The 10,653-nt window shown below is 31.5% G+C and overlaps 1 pseudogene; it reads left to right on the top strand.

The window, feature by feature from the left end:
• The first annotated feature begins 924 nt into the window (after positions 1–924).
• Positions 925–10,653, top strand: LOC100807778 (probable nucleolar protein 5-1; annotated as a pseudogene).

Here is a 10,653-nt window from a genome sequence, read left to right as displayed (position 1 = left end):
TTGACACGTGAACACGTGAACGTTTAGTGTATGGCAGCCTTTATTTATGACAGTTATTTATGCATAGAGGGACCATTAATTATTTGCACAGAACTTGATTCTTGTATAATTACAAACTACTATATAAATGCAGCTTGACAGTCAAATATCAATTGCAATTGCATGAAATGGAATACACCTGTAATGCCAAGAGAAAAGGAAAACATTACAAATGAGCCATGAACAGTACCTGAGGATGGATAAGGTTTTGAGGATTCTATCTGCTGTCCAGAAGATCCATGAAAAGAGTAGCTCAAAAAAATTTGAATTATTTGTAGATAAGAGAGTCCTCTGTGGTTCCAAGTCCAAGTTCACTATTTCGATTGCGTCCCCAACTTCAATTGTAGGTGAAAAATGATACAACAATAGTTTAAGTAAAAAAGGTACTAAATAATATTAGAACTAAACATTGAGAAATTTTGGAGATGATAGTGTCAGTAGTAATGCAGGACATGACAAGTTTAAAGGAAAGGAACAAAAGTTTTCTGCCACGTAGAGAAGAGACATATACAATGCAATATGCCACATAGGAAATCAGAATGAAAAAAACTTTTTTTGAACTACTGAAACATAAGACCTGTAACCAGAACCTACATCTAACACTATGTTGCAAAGAACTAATGTATAACTACCTTTTAGCCTTCCAGAAGAAACAAAAGATTTTAATATTGCTTTATCTAAAACAGAATGTTAAATTAGAAGGGGTATCCAGGATATATAAGAGTTAAACTATACTACATGCATGAACCATGGCCAAGGTAGCTGAGGCAATCCATAAAAGGAGAACTTGGGTATGAAATGCTTTAACAGTTACTTTAGTAAGAAAAGATTGAACTCAGCAAGGGCGTGTCTCAAAAATGAAATGGACATCATAAAGCTACAAAGATGGGGCCAAACAATCAGCATGAGCTACAAAGTGACTCTCTGCGAATAGCTATTAGGCTATTAGTGCATGAAAAAAAGGTCGAAGTAGACAAAAAGACAAATAACACAAACCTCAGCACGAGGCTGTCCATGGTAACTGCTCTCATATGACTGTCCCCACAGCCAATATGTTGTATCATTAGACCCTGTAATGCTTTAATGGGATGAGGAATGAGGAATGAGGAAGTCACTATGATCACCATTACCCAACCTAAAGTCACCCCTAGAAAGCCATAATAAGATCTGCTTGAGAACATAAAACATATCCGAAGATACATGTACGTGCATAACAATATAAGCATTACCACTTCACCAAGAAGCACCATATTTGGACTGATCTCATTCCATTAATGTAAATCCTGCATCACAGAAGCCTAAGTATTGTTATAAATAATTAAAAAAAACTTATTAAGAATAGATCTTCTATTAAAAGAATCTTCAAGAAGAATGATAAGGTTGTGATGAAGCTTCCTAACCATGTTCCCATTGCATACGCCTGTGTAGGCAAATTGCCCCCTACGGGGCACTTTAAAAACTTTTTCTTCAGATGGGGTTATTTGTAAACATTTTCCGCCAGGGGGCTGTTTTGCACGTAAATTGCATGCAAGCCCCAAGCAAACCGGCAGTCAAACTGGCAAGTTCGCTGGCAGTGAAGAAGCCGCCATCCCCATTGGCGATTTCGCCATGCATGGGGGAACCGCCAGTCAAACTGGCGGTGGCAGGAGAGGGCAGCTAGTTGCAGGGCTACGTGCAGGAGTGCAGGTTAACGTTGCAGGGACGCAGGAATCGCCATTGGTGCTGGCGAGATGCAGGAAGAACTCGCCAGTTTGACTGGCGAGTTGAAGTTCAATTTTTTTTTTTATAAAACGCAACATATGTGGCTCCCGTATGCATGCATTCCTTTCTTCTGTTTGTATCTCCCTCACTGCATTCGTTTCTTCTCATATTCCTGCTTCCATTGCATTCTTTCTTCTCTTGGTACTACATGTTCTTGTAAGTATTGTGTTAACTGAAAATTTTAAATTTTTGTGTTATATATATGTTAAGTTAAGTTTAATTGATATTTCAATTTTAATTGAGAAATTTTTTATGTGTTCTAGGTGAAGTTTTGAATCCTATTTGCGCTGTCCTACACTACACTGTGTGGTTGCTATTCTTCATACGTGCTTTGGGTTGCTATTCTTAATACGCGCTTCGGGTAAGTTAATTTTTTTTAATGCTGTTTGCCCTATACTTTTCTGTTATATATACATGGGTTAAAATAATTTCAGTTGACATATTAATATTATTTAGGTTAGGTTAGGTTTATGTTAGGTTAGTTTTAGTTGATTTATTAATATTATTTTAAGAATATTAGTTAGGTTAGTATACATATGTTAAGTTAGTATTAATTGTGCTTTCGGTTAGTTTTTGATAATATTATTTTGTTTAGATTTTATAAATTAGTATGGTATTATTTATTTTATATATGTGTAGATGTTGATTAGTATACAAATGTTACATTTGTTTAGTTTAGGTGGTAATTTCAAAATTTAAGTAGTACCTTAAAATAAGAAAATGATTTGTGTTATATGTGTATTTTATAATTTTAGTTGGTATCTAATTATTTGTGTTATACGGTACATTAGTTGTAGTTAATTTGTTAATATGAATTTGTTGAAGTTTTTTAAATTGGTATGTTATTATAATTGGGTTCAGATTTTTGAGATTTGTATGGTATTATTTATGTTATATATATGATCTGCTAGGTTTAGTTCGAATGTTACTATCATTTAGTTACTTTTTACGATTGGACTATATGATACGTTGTTAATTATATATATTTAAATTTTTGTTTCCATAGTATTTTTGGATTTATTTTAATTTATTTGTGTAATATATGTAATTAATTTAAATTTTATTAATCGGAAAAAAATGGTAATATATTTAAATTTTTGTATGTATTTAAATTTTTAATTTTGTTATTTGTATGGTATTTTAGTTAGTATTTTATGTTTTTTATGTAATATAATTTATAATTTAGTTAGAATATTAACATTATTTAGTTTCCTTATTTTTTTATTGGAATATATGATACGTTGTTAATTATATATATATATATATATATATTAAATTTTTGTTTCCATAGTATTTTTTGTATTTGTTTTAATTTATTTGTGTAATATATGTAATTTAATTTAAAATTTATTAATTGGAAAAAAATTGGTAATTTATTTAAATTTCTGTATGTATTTAAATTTTTAATTTTGTTATTTGTATAGAATTTTAGTTAGTATTTTATGTTTTTTATGTAATATAATTTATAATTTTGTTAGAATATTAATATTATTTAGTTTACTTATTTTTTTTATTCGAATATATGATCCGTTGTTAATTATATATATATTGTTTAAATTTTTGTTTCCATAGTATTTTTTGTATTTATTTTAATTTATTTGTGTAATATATGTAATTTAATTTAAAATTTATTAATTGGAAAAAAGTTGGTAATTTATTTAAATTTCTGTATGTATTTAAACTCGGTGACTTCATTGTCTGTATCAGATATACCGTCAACATTGTCATCTTCGTCTAAAGACTCTTCAACGTATGAGTTAGACACAAGATAATCATCATCATCATCTTCGTCAAGATGTAAATTGCTCATATTTGTTGGCGGTTGTGTCTCATCATTAGATAAATAATTTTCACATGATGTAAGCGAATTTGCATAATGAAACATTGAACCACCAGTCACATCCTTTTCTATGTACAATTCTAGAACTGACATTTCTTGTTGTTGTTTAAAACTTTCCAGCATCGTTTCAACGTCTTCGTCATCACAAATTTGCAAGGCAATATATTTTCCTGACACTAAAAATCTACAACTGATAGCAGAAATAATTTCATTATTTTGTAACTTTACCTTGTCTCCAATTTTTTTTCTTCAAAGCATTGAAACTAATTCCATGTTTAATCTGAATCACTTTTTTACTACCTTCAAATATTACACCATCATTATCTTCATATACCCGTCCATTGAAATACAACACTGTTATAACCGAATTCATCGTGTACCTACAAAAATAATATTTTAATTAATTACTCATAATAAATTCAAAATAGTAAAATGTAATCACAAAAAGTCTCTTTAACACAATTTGACATTAAAACTTTATTCTACAAAAAAATTATTAACTTTAAATATTTTTTATGGTAAACACTTAAAAAAATAAACGATTCCAAGGTAGTAATTTTAAAGCCCAAATAAACCATAAACAAAGTTAGTATTATTTATAAATAATTCATTTTCACAATAATAACTTCAACATACGTGCTTCAAATAAATATAATGGAAAAAAATTATTTTTAAATACTGTTCAAGTTGAATGCTCATAAATTTTTAACACACACCAACAAATCATGAACATCAACCTTATCTAATTAAAAAATTACTATAACTTTATATTAAAATAAATTTCCACACTCAAAATACTTACTTCAAATAATTATGATGTTACAAATTTTTTTACTTTCACACACTTTTGACAATACACGCTTGATCAATTTTTAACACACTAACAAAGTATCAACACCAACCTAATCTAATTAAAAATATACTAAAAATTTCATATTTACCAAATTTTTTCGGGACTCAAATATTTTCTTTAAAAAAATATCATGACAAATTTCTTCTATTTTATACACACAAACAAGCATATAAAATATAAAACTAATTTAATTAAAAAATTATTAAAAACTATAAATTCAAACTGCTCTAAAAAATTACTTAAAAATAATTTATAATACAAATTATTTGACTAAAAATTACGAACCTCATTCAGAACACTCAAGAAGCAAATTTCAAACCGTATGCGGACAAATTTAAATCTCAAGAACACTCACAATTTTTTAAAGCTTAAATCTAGTTTTTAAATCTACTTTTGAACACACACCAACACTGAAGTAATTTAATTAAAAATTTGATGACAAATTTCTTATATTTTATACACAAACAACCATATAAAATATAAAAATAATTTAATTAAAAATTTCATAAAAACTATACATTCAAACTTTTCCAAAAAATTACTTAAAAAAATTATAATACAAAGCACGTATGAAGAATAGCAATCACACAGTATAAAATATAAAACTAATTTAATTAAAATTATAAAACTAATTTAATTAAAAAATTAATAAAAACTATACATTCAAACTGCTATAAAAAATGACTTAAAAAAAATTATACTACAAATTATTCCTACGAACCTGATTTAGATATTGAAGCTTTAAGAAGCAAATTTGAATAAACCCTAAACACTCACAGTTTTGAAAACTCAAACTTACTTGTGAACACACAATAACACTGAAACAATTTTCGCGTATATAAAGGTCCTAAATCGCCATCTGGAATGACTATTCCTTCTGCCCTAACTCGCCAGTGGGAGTTGCAACTTGCCCTTAACTCGCCAATGGCAGTTGCAACTTCCCTTTCTCTGAAAAAGCTACCCTACTTGAGAAAGCACATGAAAAAAGCCTGTACGCGCCTGAAAAAAGCCTGCTTTTCAGCAACTTGGAAATCACCAGTTTGACTGGCGGTTCCCATGGATACCGATATCGCCAATAGTGTTGGCAGTTCCTTCTAAAACACCAAACTCGCCAGTTCCACTGGCGGTTTGCGTGTCACCTGCATGCACTTTATGTAAAAAACAACCCCCTGCCGGAATTAGTTTCAAAACTACCCCAGATGGGGAATTAGTTTATAAAAGTACCCCATCTGGGGAAATTTGCCCGCCTGTGTAAGAGTCAACTTTTTGGATTCAATATGAACAAAACATGCACAAAACTATATGGTTTATAAGTAAAAGGGAACAAGGGCTTAACCATTTTACCAGTAAAAGTGGTCATCTTCCACATTTATCCAGGCATGATTACTCCTATAGTTGTCAAAAGTTCCTAAACAGAATCAAGAACCTAAACAAAATTAAGAACCTACACAACAACCATAGCTATTGTTCCAATAATATCTGAAAACCCTATCGCAGAGAAGAATTTTTGCTTTCTTGTGAATGTGACACAAAATCTAATAATCTCACTTTTGTTTTTTTTTGTACTATACCAGAATATTGTCAAATTTAAGAAAAAACACTTAACCTATACATATGAATCTATCGAATAAATGAGTCTTTCCAAACAAACAATTCAAGATTCAATACATTGATTAATGCAAATTATATATATTAATAGTTGTATTGAATCTCAAACGAGAAACTAAGATTCACCCGCAATGCACATAACTGCTTATATAAAACAATAGTCATATATTAACAACCATGAAATAATCACAGGTGTGGGAGAAACAATTAAAACAATACTTTACTTCCTAAGTTTCAATAAAAAAAAGTCGCACCTACAACTAAAACCAATTGTTAAATATTGAAGACTAATTAAGGTAAAAAAAATGTAAATAAACTTTTGTTTGCCTTTAATTGTGTAAAGCCAAGCCAAAATAGTGACAAAAAAGAAAACAAAACAACAAGCATTTAAGTGAAACAATGCCATATAAACATGTCATGTGACTACAAACTCGATGATTTTGATATCAAGTACAGAGTTAGAGAATGAAATGAGCCAAATCCTTTTATTTTGGGTTTTTCCTAGATCCTTTTATTTTTCAATTTTTGGGAGGGATCAAGTATGCAACACTATTTACAGGTGTGCTTAGTAAACTAGTATCATGTGTAATTGGCTTGGAATTATTTTAATTTTCAATAAGTGCTTCTAATGCAGTTATCGTAACACCGGCTATGGGATAGTTCCTTTGTTTATGTGGGAGAATTGTGTATTGCAAGCTATTATTTAGTATCAAAAGGTTGTCCGGTCATGACAGGGAATGTGCATACAAAAGACACTTGAGCAATAAGTTGTTGTCCAAAGGATAATGCACTTTACAAAGCAAAAATCATACATATCCTCTGAAGTTTGTTTGGTCTTTGTAGGGGGTGTTTGATTGGTGGATTGTGTAACAGACCATACAAACGTTGTCGTTAGCATAGATTGCAACTGGGAATCTTCTTTTATCACCATTGTGCATTGATTATTGATCAATATGTATTTAAGCTTTTATTCATGCATGTTGAACCAGCGTTTTGGTTTGCCTGGCTAGGTTAGCAATCATGATACAAATTGGTTTAGGGGGAACAATGTAAGGGAACTTTTATTGGAAGAAATCATGTGTGACGTGACCAAAGATTCTTTCAACCAACGCAAATCCTACAGTATTCCTTTAAACCCTAACCAGATTCACCAAAACTCATTTCCTAAAAATAGGGGAAAATGAACTAAACAAATTTTAACTTTGAGACCATTTAAGCCACTTGGGAATTTCAACCAATAAAAAAGAGTTTTTTTTACCCTGACTTTAACCTGTTTAACTGAAATTATCCAACTCATGTTATTGGTAAAGAAAAAACTCACATTAGGGTTATGTATGACCAACGTTATATCTCACACCCTAATTTGGACTACAAAATCTTAACATCGGTGTCCGGCTTTTTGAGTTGATTTGGTAGCAATGTTTTACAAAAGACAATTTTGAGCATTATGTAATATAAACCAGTGTTGGCCTTTTACAAACCCTAAAACTACTTCTTATTTTTCCTTGTGTATTTATTTCAATTAGACAGATTCACAAAATTCTTGAAATTGTTTTGTGATTTTTGATGTGTAACTAACGCGTTATAAAGCAACTGCATCTGCCAAGGAGAAGGAAGGATTGGGCTAATTGAAGCATCATAGCTTTTGCTTTAGGCCTTCTTAGCTTAGCCCCATAGATGTCTAACAGAAAGAAGGGTGACAATAACCAAAGCAGAAAGAGGAAAAAGGAAATAGAAAATTAAGAACAATGGAGGCTGACTTGACAGTTGTATGAACAACTCCTCTATAATGTGAGAAGTGATGATTGATTGATATGCATATGTTCAAACATCTACCAAAGTCATTCCAATGGAAGATGTGGCCTTTTATTAATATAATTAAAAAAATTATGGGCAACATACACATACTGTGATTTTTAATGAACCCACTATGCCACTAGGCTTCATGTAGAAAGCCTCTTACCCACCATTAGTGCCCAACCAAATTAAGGCAAAGCCCCAAAGACCGGATGATGTGTGTCCTCTTGAAGCATGCAGTAGTTGTTCTTGCGTAATTCTCCCACAATGTTGTTGTTTTATATATTCATGCGAGTCTTTCACAAGAAACATGCTAATTATGTCTTGTGTCTCCTTCCCACTTCCTAAAGCTTAGTTTAATTTATATGTGCTTCTTTACATAGGACTTGTGGAAGAACTTTTCCTGTGTAGATACTGCTAGACAGGTTCTCTTTTTTGCCATACTTCCCACCCCTTCTTCCCTGTTTATTGTAGGTTTGCTGATATCAGCAATATGATACTGGGGAATTTGAAGTCAATCTATTTTTATTCATCCATTTTCTAGTATTTAGTAAAATTTTATAATTTCTAGTGAAGCTAACCCTGATTTTTGCAAAATAGGTGGTCAAGTTGAAAGCATTTTCTAAATTTGAGAACACTTTAGAAGCTCTAGAGGCAGCTACTTTACTTATTGATGGAAAAGCTAGCAAGGGTCTCCGCAAGTTCCTGCGCGTTTATTGTGAAAATGAAACACTAGGTGTGGCAGATTCAAAGCTTGGTGGGTCACTTAAGTTTCCCTTATAAACCTATGATATGACAGTTTACATTCCACTTATCTAATAGCTAACTTGATTATTTATTTTGTTGATCCTTTCAGAAAATTGACTGTATTCACAACAATGCAATTATGAATTTGATGAGAGGTGTTAGAAATCAGTTAACTGAACTCATATCTGGTCTACCTGTTCAAGACATGGCCCCAATGAGTTTGGGTTTATCTCACAGCTTATCCAGATACAAATTGAAGTTTACTAGAGAGAAGGTGTATTTTCTGTTGACTCCTTGGTATTATAAAGCATTGATGTTATCATAGTACTCTTATTCTAAGTATATTGACGTCACTGTAGATTTTTTTTATGTTGAGGTCTATATTCTACTCTGCTATTCACCAAAGAAATTCTCCCAAAATTTGTTCATTGATTGATATGAATAAAGATATCAAGGTATTATTCCAAAGGTGGTGTAATGAATTTGATTTTTGTAAATCACATCATCTGAGGAAAGTAACATACTTAGAGTAAGAGTAATTGTTTGTTTTAACTTGTTAGTAGTTGTCATTTTTTATCTTGAATGTGAATTCCAATAATTTGGCCTTCTATTTCAATTTAAACTCTTTTAGATCATGCTTTTTATGAGCAAAGTATGTTCCATATGGGACTTTTATCATTGCCACAATAATTATATTGCCATATCAGTTATCTAGATTTCATAGTTTGTCTCATACGTTGTTTCCCATTGAAGACCAGTATTTTTTGTATGTTCATATCTTTAGGAGGTTTATCTGGCTACTTTTTTTTGCATGTCTAAATAATTGATACCAAAGTAGCAGTTTAAGCATTTAACTATACACAATTGTTTAGAGTAGGAATAGGATGAATCTTCGAGCATTCATAGGTGGACCTTACAAGCAAGATTGTATCTATTATTCATATTTATAAATCACTGAATTTGATATGATTTAGTTTTGTAATGGAAATTTTGACCAATGAAATGATTGTTCATTGTTTTTTCTCTCCCAGTTTTCGTTAATATTTTTAATAACTATTTCGTGACTTTAAGATGTTTTTTAGGTGGATACCATGATTGTCCAGGCCATTGATTTACTAGATGATCTTGGTAAAGAGTTGAATACCTATGCCATGAGGGTTCTAGAATGGTATGGTTGGCATTTTCCTGAGCTTACTAAAATAATACAGGATAACATCCTATATGCCAGGGCAGTCAAGTTGATGGGTGATTGTGTTAATGCAGCTAGCATGCTACTCCCAAGTATGGTCTTATATACCATGCTTCCTTGATTGGTCAGGCAGCTCAAAAGTTCAAGGGAAAAATTTCTCGGTCACTTGCAGCAAAGACGGCATTGGCTATTAGGTGTGATGCTCTTGGAGATAGCCAAGATAACACCATTGGATTGGAGAACAGAGCTAAGGTACTTGTTATATTTTGTATAGTTATAATCTTGGCTTCCTTCTTTTTTCTTTCAGACTTTTAACCAGTTTTAGTGCAGCTTGAAGCACGATTGAGGAACCTTGAAGGCAAAGAGTTGGGTCGTTTTGCTGGGTCTGCCAAGGGAAAGCCCAAGATAGAAGCATATGACAAGGACCAAAAGAAAGGAGCTGGATGACTGATAACCCCAGCCAAGGTTTGTTTCTTTCTCCTTTTGGCACTGTTAAATAATTTAATTTTACCTTCTGTCTGTTCTGATTAGTATTTTTCTTGCAGACATATAATCCTTCAACTGATTCAGTTATCAGGCAAATGGTTGATTCTGCTATGGATGAAGAAGCATAAGAGCCATTGTGCTAATAGAAACAAAGAAAAGAAGGAAAAGAAGGACAAAAATGAAGAGGATGCAACTATGCAAGCTGATGGTGAGGAACCAGAACCTGAAGTAGCGAAAAAAGATAAGAAGAAAAGGAAGGAAACTAAGGGTGCTGAGTTGCAGAATGGGAATGACAAAAATGACGATAGTGCCCCAAAGGTTAACAAATGTTAA

This window comes from Glycine max, chromosome 14 (genome assembly GCF_000004515.6).
Source record: "Glycine max cultivar Williams 82 chromosome 14, Glycine_max_v4.0, whole genome shotgun sequence".
Taxonomy (NCBI): Eukaryota; Viridiplantae; Streptophyta; class Magnoliopsida; order Fabales; family Fabaceae; genus Glycine; species Glycine max.
The sequence above is the reverse complement of the archived record's forward strand: the minus strand, read 5'-3'. Positions and strand labels throughout refer to the sequence as shown.